We start from the raw sequence: 15,228 nt of genomic DNA on the forward strand, positions 1-15,228 counted from the left end.
ATTGAAGCATAATATATCTCTAGTGATATATGCATATCAAAATTAGAGTGTTTTCTATCAAGTTTGTGAATAATTATTACTCTAATTGTGATCCGTTGCAACACACATGAACAATGCTAGTATTGCCAACCATGCAAAAAATGCTATTTTTTCCATAGTTTCGAGTTTTCCATCAAGATATTAGTCACTCATGGTTGATATTTAGTTTCAATCACGTACACATAGGCACTATGTAACTAGCCTTGCTTATTGCCTTCCAAATCCTAGCTTTCACTCCTACTTACAGTATGTAGAGTATTTAACAAAAAACTACCACTTTCAACCAGCCCTAGGAAGAAACTATTGTACAAAAAATAGCAAAAACATACCCAAAATTTCTTAATCCGCACAAAAACTACTACCAAGTGCCGATTAGGCTCGTTTAAACCCATTTATGACAGGGTTGGCCCACACGTCCGTGCTGATGAGGCGGCTTAAACCAACACATTTTGTTTGGCCGTTGACATGAGGGGCCCACATCAGACCTTCTATCCTATTATTCTCCCTCAAATCATTATTTTTCCTGAACATTACTTCAAATAGTATTGATGAATGTTCGTTGGTGGCGCCGGTGAGGAGTGAGTTGGCCGCCGCTCCGTCGGACGGGCCGGACGCCGCGCTGGCCTCCGCACGGGTTGGCAGGCTGGCCCGAGCGTGACTCACGAACGAGCAAGCCGCCGCTGGCCTTCGGTCGAGCCAGATGGCTGGCCTTATTGCGGCACACGCGAGCAAGCCGCCGCACCGCCGTGCCAATATAGCTAGCAAATTAACCTTGCAGACAAGCAGCTAGATGCATCCAGCGGGGTGTGTGCTATCTTGGCTAGCTAGCGGCCGTGAGCGCCGGACGGAGCTTGCATCCTGGTTGCCGCAAGATGGGCTCCGCACCGCTGGCGGTTTTGATCTCGCCTTCTGCCGATGGCGGTAGCTGCGTCCCATGGCCGAGGATGACTAGGTGGACGGGCCGGAGGTAGGAGGTCGCTTGGGGATTTTTTTTGCAGACTGACATGTAGGTCCCACAAGTCATAACGCCTAACTTGTCGGTCGAATAGAAGGCGTTGACTTAAGGGGCAACATGGGTTGAAACGTGCCTATAACGACAATTTGTAGAGTATTCGTTTCTTGGTAGGGCTGGTTGGTAAGGGCGTGTACAATGGTTGATAAGGTAGTCTTATCTTAAGTCTGCCATGTATGCAGGTGGTAGTAGTTTCTTAGCATTATTAGTGGTTTCTTGGCATTATTAGTGGTTTCTTGTAAGCAACAATGTACTAGCGACAAAAGGTGATTCTAGGTTGCGTTGTACTCCAGCGAGTACTACTAGTGGTCGCGGGAGTGTATAACTCGTTTTTTGGGTTCGATCCCAGCCGAACGCATGGCGGCCTTTTTTTAAATAGTAACTTCACTGCGAGCCAATATTGTACACTGGTAGTTTGATTTTGAAGTCGAACAGACGTGTCGCACCACAATCTGGGTGCACTGGATAGCCCAGCCACGTCAACGGGTTTTCCTTCCCATCATCTCGTGGCTCGCGTGCTCTCCCTAGCCGCACCTCGCTTGCAGCTTCCTCATCAGCTAGTAGCATATTTAAACTAGCGCCTCCCAATTAAGCTCAAGGAGCCAGAAAGCCTAGCGCGACATTGGGAATTATGCAATATGGCTTTGTATGTAAAGTGCTAGTAATATACTACTCTGTAGCTTGTGGCGTTGCACGCATGGACTGCACTCCATTATCGGCTCTATAAAAGAAATTCCTCTTGACGTGATTTTTTTTTGTTTTGAAACGAAGGCAAAAGATTTGCCTCATCTCATTCGTAAAGAAAAAAAAGAAGGAACTACTAACAAAGTTCGACGAGATCCATTACACCTCCACAAATGGAAGCGAAAAGCCTAGTCTCGTTGTATCAAATAACTCAAATGTTCTGCCCCCGCAGTAACCGTCGCGGATAAACAAGCTACTAGTGTGTGCATGAGAGGAACGGCTGAGTAGTCCAGCTATGCGCTTGAATAGAGCACCGAGAGTACCCACTATGCAGGTGTACTTTACCTGCATTGATAGTACAGCAATGGCTCTAGAGAACAGTAGTACCCTCCACTTCCAACTGTAGCTCCTTGACCCTGAGATTCAAGAGTTCAAAACTGGTGCACTATACTAGAAGTATAGTACATCGCACTACTAGTTGAGAAAGTAGTACTAGTACTGCTACAGTACGAGTACGTAGTAAATAAGGCTGGTTGTAATGGGAAGTATCATATCCATGTAGCTCCCACCATTTTTGTTTTTCCATGTCTTACTATTTCATCCATGTAGCCAAGAGTGGCTATATATAATAAGCCGGTTATTTTACTTCCTCTATACCAGAGTAGTACTATTTGCTGCACAGTATTACTAACTGCCATATTTGAGCACAACATTATTATTATGCATGGACCTTGACTATGTATGTCACCATGTGTCCAGATCCGAGATGCGTGCGTACCAGAAGAACAACGCCGATTTCGACCACCGTGATGCTACGTGGGTGCCGAGGAACACTCTTGGAGAGTACTCGCTTTTCATTGGGGACAGCTACCCCATTGTGAAGCGGATACCACCTTCCATGGACGACACCGAAGGCCTGCCATTCATGAAGCATGGTTGTGTCTTCAGTGCGCACCCCCGGATGAATGACATGCTGGGACACGCTATCCCTGATTTATGCCGCTTCAGCTTGGATGAGCCTCCATCATGTGGAACCGGACTAGAAAGCTGCAACAATGATTCCCGTTGCCCATCGCTATGGATCGTGCCATCCATGAAGACCACCTGGGACTGGAACTAGGAGGACATGTAGCCCATCTATAACGTGTAGGTGGAGTATAGTAAATTGTGAATGGTAGCGCTGTGAATATATGTAGACTAGTCATGCACAAATTTATCACATGAAGTGGAGATGAACTTGTGTGGCATACTAGCATTTGTCCTTTAGAATTTATTACTAGTAAATGTGTTATGTGTACGTGCAACTTGTGTGGCTGTTGCATGGGCTCCAACACGCTCTTCGAGAAAAAGGTGGCACAGCTTTGGATATAGGTGATGTGGCGGCATCATATAGTAGAATCGTTCGCTATAATTGTAGTATACTCCTACTAGGACAACAACTCCTATAAAACCTTGTGCTTGGCTCTTTGCCTCTTTGGGAGGTTCAACAGTTCGTACTCGTGTGAACCTTGCACTTGGCTCTTCGCCTCTTCGGAAGGTCCAACAATGATAATACTAGAGTACAATATGCTTCTGGCAATCTGACACCGATTGAACTGCTACAAGTCCACCGCGAGGGTGAGGGCGAGGGCAAGGGAGAGGGAGAGGGAGAGGGTTTGTAGTCAAAACACTGTCCTCGTCCTGCAAGCCACCACGCGTCTGGGCGAGGGAGAGGCATGGTAAGCAAGCTTCTCCTCGTTCGGTGAGTTGACGGGACACATCAAAGCAGTACTAGTACTAGTCGATACTATGTCCTTTTCGGTTAATATGGCTTAATTTGAAACGAGAAAAATACACTGGCGGTCAATGTATGTAACAATACACTCCTTACAGTCACTGTATAGTTTTGCGGTGATTATGCAATCACTAGCTCATCGTAGAGCACCGTATTGCACCCTACTGATGGGCCACATAGTCGATGTGGCACTTTGTTGACTGGTTAGATTGTCACCTAGTTTCTGGGTCCCACCTGTCAGTTGGCAGAGCAAAGAAATCAGTTAAACAAAACTTTACACAGGCATGATAGGAGTCCAACCCTTGCGCGCGAACCACCCTGGCTGTGCATGTGAGTGCATGCACGTGTACTCCCTCGGTCTTCCAACAAAGAGTGTACATCGGCTAGAAAACAAAGAGTGTACATCTACACTTCCAATGCATTTAGCCTTTAATCTAAATCGCTGTTGATTGACTAATGCACCAACTTGTGCTCTAGCTATAGGCTACATGTCTATCCTTAATTACATCATGCAACAACCTTCCTTTAATCTTCTTCTCTCAATGGTCGCATGCACACATAAGTCTGCTACTTTTGGGCGTTAATTATGCCCTCGTCAATGTGTAAATATCCAAATGTACAGTCTTTCATGGACATAGGGAGTAGGTTGAGCACTTGAGTGTGAGCGTGTGTGTTGCGTTGTGTGTTGTGTGCCACATGGGTGCGTGAGTATTGCGTGCGTCCATGTGTACGTGTGAGTGTTGTATGTTGCATGCATGCATGAGGCTTTTACTCCCTCCCATTGACATGTTCATATTTCAAGCTTCATTAAAATGTTCCATGCAAGAATTAATAGATAACTCACCAATGCATGTAAAAGTTCTGGTCATTTGTTCCTTCACACATGCATTCCAATTAATACGTTCGTAAACACAATTTTCTTGAGGAAAATGAGCCCATTAATGAGTACTTTGGAAAAAAAATCTTCGGGCACCCATCATTTACTACTACATTCGTTGATGATTTTTTTATTGACCTGTATATAAACCTCCATCCTGGTTTAATGGTCCCCTTCGTACTTAGTGTAAAATTTTGACTATAAATTTAACTAACAAAGTGTCAATGCATGTCAAAAAAACTATACCATTAGAAACTATGTTCAAATATGAATCCAGTGATATGATTTTTGGTGAAATGCGTTATCAGTTTATTAGTTAAATACTCCCTCCATCTAGGTGTATAAGTCACTTTACGAAAACGAAATAATCCCAAAACACTTAGGCGTGGTGCATTAACTCCCACCCCATTTCTTGACATATCAACCAACAAGAGATGTGGGCATGCATGTTTTCCATGACTCGAGACTACCAAACAGGACATGCAGTGGTTAGTTCATTGCATGCAATGCTATTAATTAGCAACTAAACATTAAGTTCTCTTATTTTTCCCTCCTTGGTCACGGTGCACAACCAAAGATGACTTATTCACCTGGATGGAGGGAGTAGATGGTCAAAGTTTGACACAAAATTAATGCATTGGTAAACATAATTTTTTGAGGAAAACGAGTTCATTAATTGAGTGTTTTTGCAAACTATCCACTACCCAGCATCTACCTTGGTTGATGAGATTATTGAATTGAGCCGTATAAACCGGAAAGGATGTAGTACTAGTACTCCTACATTATTGGCGCGAGGTGCGTTGGCCAATGTTTCATCTTGTTGGACAGGATGAGCATACAGGCATAGGGATACTGTAGATATGAAGTCTTCGCGATCCATTATTCCCTATCTCGGTCATAGAGAACTATTCAACTAGTCTTCACAGTGAAGTGACAATACACGCTGCAGCAGATGGGACACTTAATTAATAAGCTGAACCAGCGTGTTGGTGTTACTAAATCAGCCTTACCCAGTACTGCCATCATGTTTGCCAGTGGAGCGCGCTTCCGCAAATACGCCTATGCACCTCTCTCCTCCATTAACTGACATATGGGCCCTCTTGAGGTAGACCCACATGTCATCGGTGTAACTATTTACACTCCGAAGGACGGTATATCTTGGTAGTAGTACTAGTAGAATTGAGATTTTTAATGCACTTTCTTCCCCGTCTTTCACTCTTCTTTCTCCTCTCTTCTTCTTCCTCCTCTCTTCCCCATCGTCGGCCGCACACCATTTCCCCCCACTCACTTCTCGCCCGCCCGCGCCATCTTCCTTGGTAGCTCCTGCGTACCATACCCCCCACTCACTGCTCGGCCAAACACACCATCTTCTTCGCTCGCTCACCCGAATCCACTTCCCCACTAGCTCGCAGGCACCGAAAACACCAATCACTCAGCGCCCTAAAAAAACCTATGGCAGAACCGACTGACACGCAGAGCCGCATTTGGAATTCCCTCCCCGATGTTCTCTTGGAGCAGATCTGTAATCGTATGGACCTGCTCAGCACCATCCGTCTGGTCATATTCTCAGTGTCTTTGTACCATCTACTTGTCTGTAACCAGCCGGCTCTTTTGAAGACACCATGCTTGCTGATGCCCGATCCTTGCAGGTGGCCCAGACACTAACTTGATGATCCTACGGAGGTTGCCATGGTGCCCCTCGACATGCTACCACTACCCGTCCACCTGTCCTTCATGCGCGGCCACTACTGGGCGGGCATGAAGGCCAACTAGATCGTCCTCATCCACCAATCCGGTAGTCCGTGGCTTCTCATGGATATCTACACCCAGTGAGAGATCACCCTTCCATCGTTGGATACCGCCACCATCGTGCCTCGTAGCCCGCCGGACACTCCTGCCTACTACGCACGAGACATGTCAAGATTTTGGCTCAACCTCTGTCTGCTGAAGGTTGTAATCTGCGAAGTGCCCACACCATCAGAAGACTACATGGATTACAAGCTCATTGCCTTGTTCAACATGGGATTAGTCTATCTGGAATTTGGTCGCCATACATGGTTATGGCTCATCGTCAATTCTGTTGAGGCAACATTTCTGTCTGATGGCATCGTTTATGCGGTCGACGCATAGATTGGCTGCCTATACTGATGGAATCTATCGTCGTGTAATTGTTCTATCTCATCTCATCTTTACCTTATGAATACGACTGCATGTTCATTGTTACAAATTTAGAATAGATAGTATGTCTATAACCACATCATTGCTATATGTTCCTCTCATTTCCTAGATTTTTACAACCACACATGTTGTTGTTAGAGTTGATATGAGAACAATTGGCATCTACTGATTGTTAGAATAGATTTTTTTGACAGAAAGACTGTAAGGGAACCCCCTACATTATAATTGGTGCAACAAACCCAAATTGCAATTACCATGCCTTGAACCTGGGTGGGTGGGAAGGCACCAGCCCCTTCCCACCACTAGGCTATGCCTTAGTCTGTAGTTAGAATAGATATTATGAGTATGACCTCATGATTGCTATATGTTACTCTCATTTCCAAGATTTTTATAACAACGCATGTTATTGCTTAGAGTTGATATGAGAATAGTAGTAAGTGCTATGGTAGAATATGAGTAGGCCCTGTCGTAGTTGTTTTCCTCTCATTGTTACATGATGTTTGAACCATGACATATTGCTAGAATATGAAAGCCATTGGCTTATTTTTTTTAACTTGGGGTATGATTATGACCATGACATTGCAATTCTCTGTCTATGATATGTGTCACTTTTATAATAATCTTAATTCCACACATAATCTGAACACGATTGTTTATTTTTGTCCTTTTGGTCTCCAATTTGAATTGTTGCAGCAGACAGAAATGCGCTGGCCTTCATGATTCCAGGACCTAGAATCATACCAGCCGATGGGTGGTGGTTTATCGCTCGTTCAGTTGACGGTGGTGATTTCATGCTCATTCACATGTACCAAATTGACCAAACATTACATCAAACCACATGAAGTACAATGTCTGGGGCGTTCGTGAAATTGATGGCTATGGCTGCTTTGTGTTCGAGAAAGATCCCAGCTCCGTTGGGCCAGGCGTATTGAACTGGAGGCGGGTTTACAGCCTCGACAACCACTCCATGTTCCTCGGGCTCAATTATCCGATCATCCAACCAATCATCGATCATATTGCCGGTAATGATTACCGTGCTATGCAACTTCCATTCACTAGGGGGAACTGTGTTTACACATTATACCATGGGTTTCATGAATCACCATATCCAGAGATTCATCGACACAGCTTGTTGCCAGATAATCTTCAGTGTGTGAAAGGCATCAAGCTTCCATGCGATGGATGGCTTTTGCAAACCCGACATGCGGAGATGTGGTTCATGCCAACAGCAAATATGCACAACTTGATTCGTACTGATATCTAGACTGATCCATGTATCCTGCTGCTGTAGCATGACCCTCTTTTGTTGGATATTATGTACTGTTGTTAGTTTGAAGCACTCCTCTGGTTTGAAGGATAGATACCTTTTTGGGATCAAGTGCATCCTAACTCACTTGCGTAGGATGTACTAATAATGATGATGGAGATGTTGTGCAGAAGCCATATATATGACAATATTATTCGGATCCCAGGACCAGAGTAGTTATTTGGATCACATCGCGCCATATACAGGGGCGATCGATTTGTTCCTGAGTTCAGCAAAACAAAAAAACATAAGGTGTACCCCCAACCTCCCGCACCTATCCCCCACCTCACGCCCACCACCAACCTCCTGCACGGTGGCGTGCCTCCTCCAGTGCAGCTGGCGCGCATCCTACCCGGCCGACGCACCTCTTCCCCCATGGCCGGCGCGCCTCCTCCAGCGCGGCCAGCTCCCCTCCTCCCCAACAGCCCTTGGATCCTACTGTCATAGGGCCCCATAATCTCGCATGCTATCATTGGCTATGGATACTGCTGCGCCGTCGCAGGGCCCTGGATCCTGACCACCGATGCACGGCACTAGATCCTGAGTGCATCCACCGGTCCTTGGGAGCCACGCGCCGTCGCCCTCGATGACGGGATCCCACACACCGCCGCCGCCGACCTCGATGCTGGGATCCATAGGAGCACTAGAGGAGGTCTTCTTCGCTCCGGCCATCTACGGGGAGGGGATCTGTGCGAGCCAAGGTCGGCCCCCTCAGCAGCGCCAACTGTCCAGGCCCGTCCCCTGCCGCATCGGCCCGCAAGGTTAACAGTGAGATCCCTCCACCTCCTATGTACTCCTCCTTGATTCTCCTTGGATCTTCAAGAATGGGACAATAGCTCTGGTGGCTTCTCCTCAGTCCATGAACGGGGTTGCTCAGTGACCGGGGGAGGCTTCAGTTCAGCGGGGCATGCACACGGTTCGTCTTTGGCCCGTCACATCGTCCTGCTGGATGGTGACCACCAGAGCTGCCCTAAGGCGTGGTCTTGCTCGCTGATGTTGGGCGCGGCTCGGCTGGAAAGAAGAGGAGCTCCACCCAACCTGTGTAGTACAGCTGGTGAACATGTGCAGTCCGATGGCACATGTGCTTGTGTCCAGTTCACAGGTGTAGTGTGTTTGGTGCTTGCGTGCACACAACAGCCACATGTGGTGTGAGGAGAAGCCAAGCTAAAAGAAGAACACACTTTCTTCACATGCGTGTGCACGCAAGATAGGCACAGAGAAGTTCAGGGATTCAGGCATGGTGCAGCCGCTGCAGCATCAACGACAACAGCGCAGCGCTCCTGGTGCTCCTCTCCCTCTGTTGCCTTGCATGCTGCGATGCCATCGCCTCCTGACTGTATAAAAGGCTTGAGTGAGGAAAAATTCCAGCTCATGAACGAACCTGAAGAATTTCTAATGCGTTGGTGATATTCTCTGTCGTTATTTGTTTCTCGTGAATGTATTTGGTTGTGTCTGATGGATATCTATCTTAATATATTTTTGCTTTATTTTAGTGTGACCTGCACCGATGTAACGCCCTCGATGCGGCTATAGCTCCCACGTGTCGAGGCACGACTTAGAGACATAACCGCATTGAAAGCTATGTCGCAAATTAGGCAATCTTCACAACATCCCATGTAATATAAATAATAAAGGAGAGATACATAGTTGTCTTACACTCGCCACGTCAATCAAAGTGCATAAATAACATTACAACATTCAAACACTCATGGCCCGACTACGGTGGCGTGCCTCCTCCAGTGCAGCTGGCGCGCCTCCTACCCGACCGACGCACCTCTTCCCCCATGGCTGGCGCGCCTCCTCCAGCGCAACCAGCTCCCCTCCTCCCCAACGGCCCTTGGATCCTGCTGTCATAGGGCCCCAGAATCTTGCATGCTATCATTGGCTATGGATACTGTTGCACCGTCGCAGGGCCCTGGATCCTGACCACCGATGCACGACACTAGATCCCGAGTGCATCCACCGGTCCTTGGGAGCCACGCACCTCTTCCAATGCTCCTATGGATCCCAGCATCGAGGTCGGCGGTGGCGGTGCGTGGGATCCCGTCATCGAGGGTGACCTATTTTTGCTTCATTTTATTGTGACCTGCACCGATGTAACGCCCTCGATGCGGCTATAGCTCCCACGTGTCGAGGCACGACTTAGAGACATAACCGCATTGAAAGCTATGTCGCAAATTAGGCAATCTTCACAACATCCCATGTAATATAAATAATAAAGGGGAGATACATAGTTGGCTTACACTCGCCACGTCAATCAAAGTGCATAAATAACATTACAACATTCAAACACTCATGGCCCGACTACGGCGCCAAAATAAAAGATAACCCAACATGCGACACGGTCCCGATCACCCCAACTGGGCACCACTACTGATCATCAGGGAAAGACACATAGTATCGGCGTGAGTCCTCGTCGAACTCCCACTTGAGCTCAAGCGCGTCATTTGGAACGGAGTCATCAGGCCCTGCATCTGGTTTAGAAGTAATCTGTGAGCCACAGGGACTCAGCAATCTCGCACCCTCGCGATCAAGACTATTTAAGCTTAATAGGTAAGGCAAGGTAAATATATGAAGTTGCAGGAAGCGACTAGCATATATGGTGGCTAACCTATTCGCAAATGAGAGCGAGAAGAGGAGGCAAAAGCGCGAACGAGTAACTAGAGGGCAACCTGCGGCAAGCATTACTCCAACACCGTGTTCACTTCCCGGACTCCGCCGAGAAGAGACCATCACGGTAATTCACACTGTTGATTCATTTTAGTTAAGTTAAGGTTCAAGTTATCTACAAACGGACATTAACAAATTCCCATCTGCCCATAACCGTGGGCATGGCTTTCGAAAGTTCAAATCCCTGCAGGGGAGTCCCAACTTAGCCCATGACAAGCTCTCACGGTTAACGAAGGAATAGACCTTCTCCCGAGAAGTTCCGATCAGACTCGGTATCTCGGTTCTACAAGACACTTCGACAAGTTAAAACAAATCTAGCAACACCGCCCGAATGTGCCGACAAATCCCGATAGGAGCTGCACATATCTCGTTCTGAGGGCACACTCAGATGAGCCAGACGTCGGGTAGGCCAGCCCAGAGTTGCCCCTGGTAGCCCTGGACATCGCTCGGTTGGACCAACACTCAGAGGAGCACCGGCCCGGGGGGGGTGTTAAATAAGATGACCCTCGGGCTCCGGAAACCCAAGGGAAAAAGAGGCTAGGTGGAAAATGGTAAAACCAAGGTTGGGCATTGCTGGAAAAGCTTTAATCAAGATGAACTATCAAGGGGTTCCCATTATAACCCAACCGCGTAAGGAACGCAAAAATCCGGGAACATAACACCGATATGACGGAAAACTAGGGCGGCAAGAGTGGAACAAAACACTAGGCGAGAGGCCGAGCCTTCCACCCTTTACCAAGTATATAGATGCATTAAGATAACAAGATAATATAATGATATCCCAACAAGTAAACAATGTTCCAACAAGGAACGGTCTCCAATCTTCACCTGCAACTAGCAACGCTATAAGAGGGGCTGAGCAAAGCGGTAACATAGCCAATCAACAGTTTGCTAGGACATGGTGGGTTAGAGGTTTGACATGGAAATTTGGGAGGCATGATAAGCAAGTGGTAGGCATCGTAGCATAGGCATAGCAAAAAGAGCGAGCATCTAGCATAGCAAAGATAGTAGTGATTTCGAGGGTATGATCATCTTGCCTGCAAAGTTGTCAGAGTTGACTGGATCCTTGAAAGCAAACTCGACGGGCTCCTTGTTAGAGAACTCGCCTCCCGGCTCTACCCAAACTAGACAAACAAGCAACAAGGACCCAATCAACCACGTGCAAACTCAAACAACATGATGCAAAGATGATATGCTATGCGGGATGCAATATGTGATGCAAATGCAAGATTTGACAAGGAAAGCATGAACCTGGCCTCAACTTGGAAATCCAAGTGAGCCACTGGAAAGATGAGATGAAATCGCTTGAAAACGATATAAAGAACGCCGGAATCGGAGTTACGGTTTGGAAATGGCAAGCAATTCAAATATGACCACGTTCTACGATTTACAGCAAGTAGTCATCTAAACGCAACAAGATGAACATGCTACAGAACCCAAACATGGTATCAAAATACATGGCATGGATCCATTCATGATGCTTAACAAAAGACTAGCACTGAGCTACGACCAATTCATCCATTAACAGGTTCAAACAAGCATGGCAAAAATGCATTTGGTAAACAGAATTCAGACTTAGTGAAATTAACACTTGTCTGGAATTTCAGATCAGATAGCACTCTTTGGAGCATGAAAACAATATGCTACAGGACCTGAACATAGCAAAGTAAAGCATGGAATGGAGCTACTCAAAGAGCTTAACAAAAGTCCCTTAGTGACCTTGAGCCAAAAGGGATCAGAAAATACATTTGCAAGTATGTGAACATGGCAAAAACATAATCAGTTCTCAGACTTAGTGAAAACTGGAGCATGCTGAAACAGATATCAAGTAGGCATGTTTACGAGCTCGATGCACTCACTACAGAGCAAGTCATGACAATCTAAGCATACACCCATCAATAATACACAAAATGCAAGCTAGACATGGCAAGAACAATAACATAGCATGCACGGATCAACTACAACATCCTCGGCAAAATCGCTAACAAGTAGACAATCTGCCCAGATTCACGAAATGACAAAAGTAGAGCTCAATTGACTCAAGCTAGGGTGCTCCATAAATGAAAACAAAGACATGGATGGATATAGCACTACAAGATTAACAAAACATCCTTACTGATCATCCTCAAAAGAGGCACGGATCACTAGGAAACAACATGAACATATGGCATATTGAGATAAATAGCTCAAGGACTTAGTGGAAATGCTAAGTCCCTGAAATCAGCATTAACAAATGCTCCACTTTGCAAGCTTGTGCTAGTCACCACACACATCACAAAAATACATGGGTTGCACCTCTGGATAGATGGAAAAACATATAACAAAACTCATGTAGAGCTCAGGGGCATAACATGCACACAATAATCATGGCAAAAATGACAAATATCTAATTGGAGTAGTAGATCTGACAAATATCTCAAATAGCATTCTTCTAACAGCATTTCGGGCATCAAGATGAACTCAAATGAAAATGATGCAATGAGATGAAATGATGTACTCTCTGAGGCGAACATTTTGATATGCTATATGCCCAAAATGGAGCTACGGATGAGGAGTTACGGCATGATGAACATAGCAAATTATTAGGGTTTCGGGGATAAAAAGTCAACCGCGAGTTTTAGATCTCAGATCTGGCACTGTAGATGCACTGTAGCAGCTCGAGGTCGCGGGCAAAAATGGAGCTGCAGTGGCCGGACTTGCCGTGGCGGTGAGGAGGAAGGAGAGGGAGCCGGATGGGGAGGACGGCGAGGTGCGGTGGCGCGGCGTACTCCGGGCGGCGTGGTGGTGGCGGTGGTCGGCACCGGCGGGAGGAAGCAGCCGCGGCGGAGCTTGCTCCGGCCGGCGAGGTGCGAGGCGGCCGGTGCGGCTCCGGTCGCCGGCGTCGGCGGAGATGGTGGCGGGGCCGGGCGAAGAGGGAGGCGGGGCGAAGATGGCGGCGGTGGCCGCGATGGGCCTTGGGGGCCCGACTCGGGCCTCCCGGGCCGGCGGCCGAGGAAGGCGGCGATGGGCCACGTGGCGCGCCCCGGTTGGCCGGAGGCGGCGGCGGACGTTGTCTGGCCGGGGATGGACGTGTCCGGCCGGCGCGAGGTGTTTTTTTAGGGTTTCGAGGAGGGGATCCGAGATTTGGAATGAGGAGTCTATATATAGGCATAGAGGGAGCTAGGAGAGTCCAAATGAGGTGCGGTTTTCGGCCACACGATCGTGATCGAACGCTCTAGATGATGGAGAGGGTTTTGGTGGGTTTTGGGCCAAATTGGAGGGGTGTTGGGCTGCAACACACACGAGGCCTTTTCGGTCCCTCGGTTAACCATTGGAGGATCAAACGAAGTCCAAATGGTATGAAACTTGACAGGCGGTCTACCAGTAGTAAACCAAGGCCGCTTGGCAAGTCTCGATCCAATCCAGAAATGTTTAATCCCCACACACGAAAGAAAGGTTGGAATGACCGCCGGAGGAGAACGAAGCGCCAGAATGCAAAACAGACAACGGGGAAAATGCTCGAATGCATGAGATGAACACGTATGCAAATGCAATGCACATGATGACATGATATGAGATGCATGACAACAATAACAACACACGGAGACAAAAACCCGAACCCGAGAAAATAAAATAACTTAACGCCGGAAACGGCAAGAGTTGGAGTACATATTGGGTAAATCACATCCGGGGTGTTACAACCGAGCTCTCTCTATTCTTGTTTTAATCAAATCACTGATGCACGTACTGAGTAATTCGTGTGACTTTTCCGCATCTTGTTTCAGACTGCAGCCCAACACTGAGGTCCTGTTTGATAGCAAAGCACTAGGAAAACCAAAGTATTGAAAACTATAGTAATTTAGCCTGTAGGTATAAAATACCATGGTTTCAATATAACTATGTTTTTTGGAGTATTCACGATGCAGAGGACCTGTTTGGTTAGGCCACAGAATGCTGTAAAATTTGCTAGATAGTCGTTGGTTGTGCATGCATTCGTAACTAGCTAGCTGTTGCTTTTAATAGTGCAAACTCTATTTCTGCTCCCGAACAATCACCACTCGCAGAATTTATTGAGAACTTGAAGCAAGCTAGTAGGTGAAATCTGCTTTGAAATGGAACATCTCGGTTATAGAAAAACGGGATAATGATGCATTGTCCATCTGCGGGTGACCTCGATGGTGCAAAGAACAACATTGGAACTTCAGAAAGCTGAAGTCCATGGCAGCAACAGAGTGGCCGGCATATTAGAGTTCAATCAATCGACATCATCAACTATCTGTGATCTCCGGGTAGTGCCCTTGATCCCTCCAGGCGCTAGGGTCATCGCTAGTGGCCCAAACACTGAGCTCCTCCTCCTCATTGCCTTCTCCTCAGCAACGGATGGTCGACATTGAGGGTTCAAAGGCTGTGCGTCACGGCGCCGTCCGCAGGCAGCAGCGGCTAGCCGTATATTCATCACGGGCGGAGCTGAGCAACATGCAAGCTCGAGAAAGGCATGGCCGTGCGGAGGAAGGGGCTGGCCGGCGGCAGAGGCTGGAGGAGCGAGGGTGAAGGACATTCTACTCACCTTTGGTCTCTCCATCACCGTCTATCTCGTTCCCAATGTCCGCCGAGGGAGATATCTCCAAAGATGGCGGCGGCGTGGGAGCGATGCCTCTGTTATAGATCAAGCGAGTATTGGGGAAGAAGATAACGATGTCCCACCCTTC

This window comes from Triticum aestivum, chromosome 1A, assembly GCF_018294505.1.
Source record: "Triticum aestivum cultivar Chinese Spring chromosome 1A, IWGSC CS RefSeq v2.1, whole genome shotgun sequence".
Classification (NCBI taxonomy): Eukaryota; Viridiplantae; Streptophyta; class Magnoliopsida; order Poales; family Poaceae; genus Triticum; species Triticum aestivum.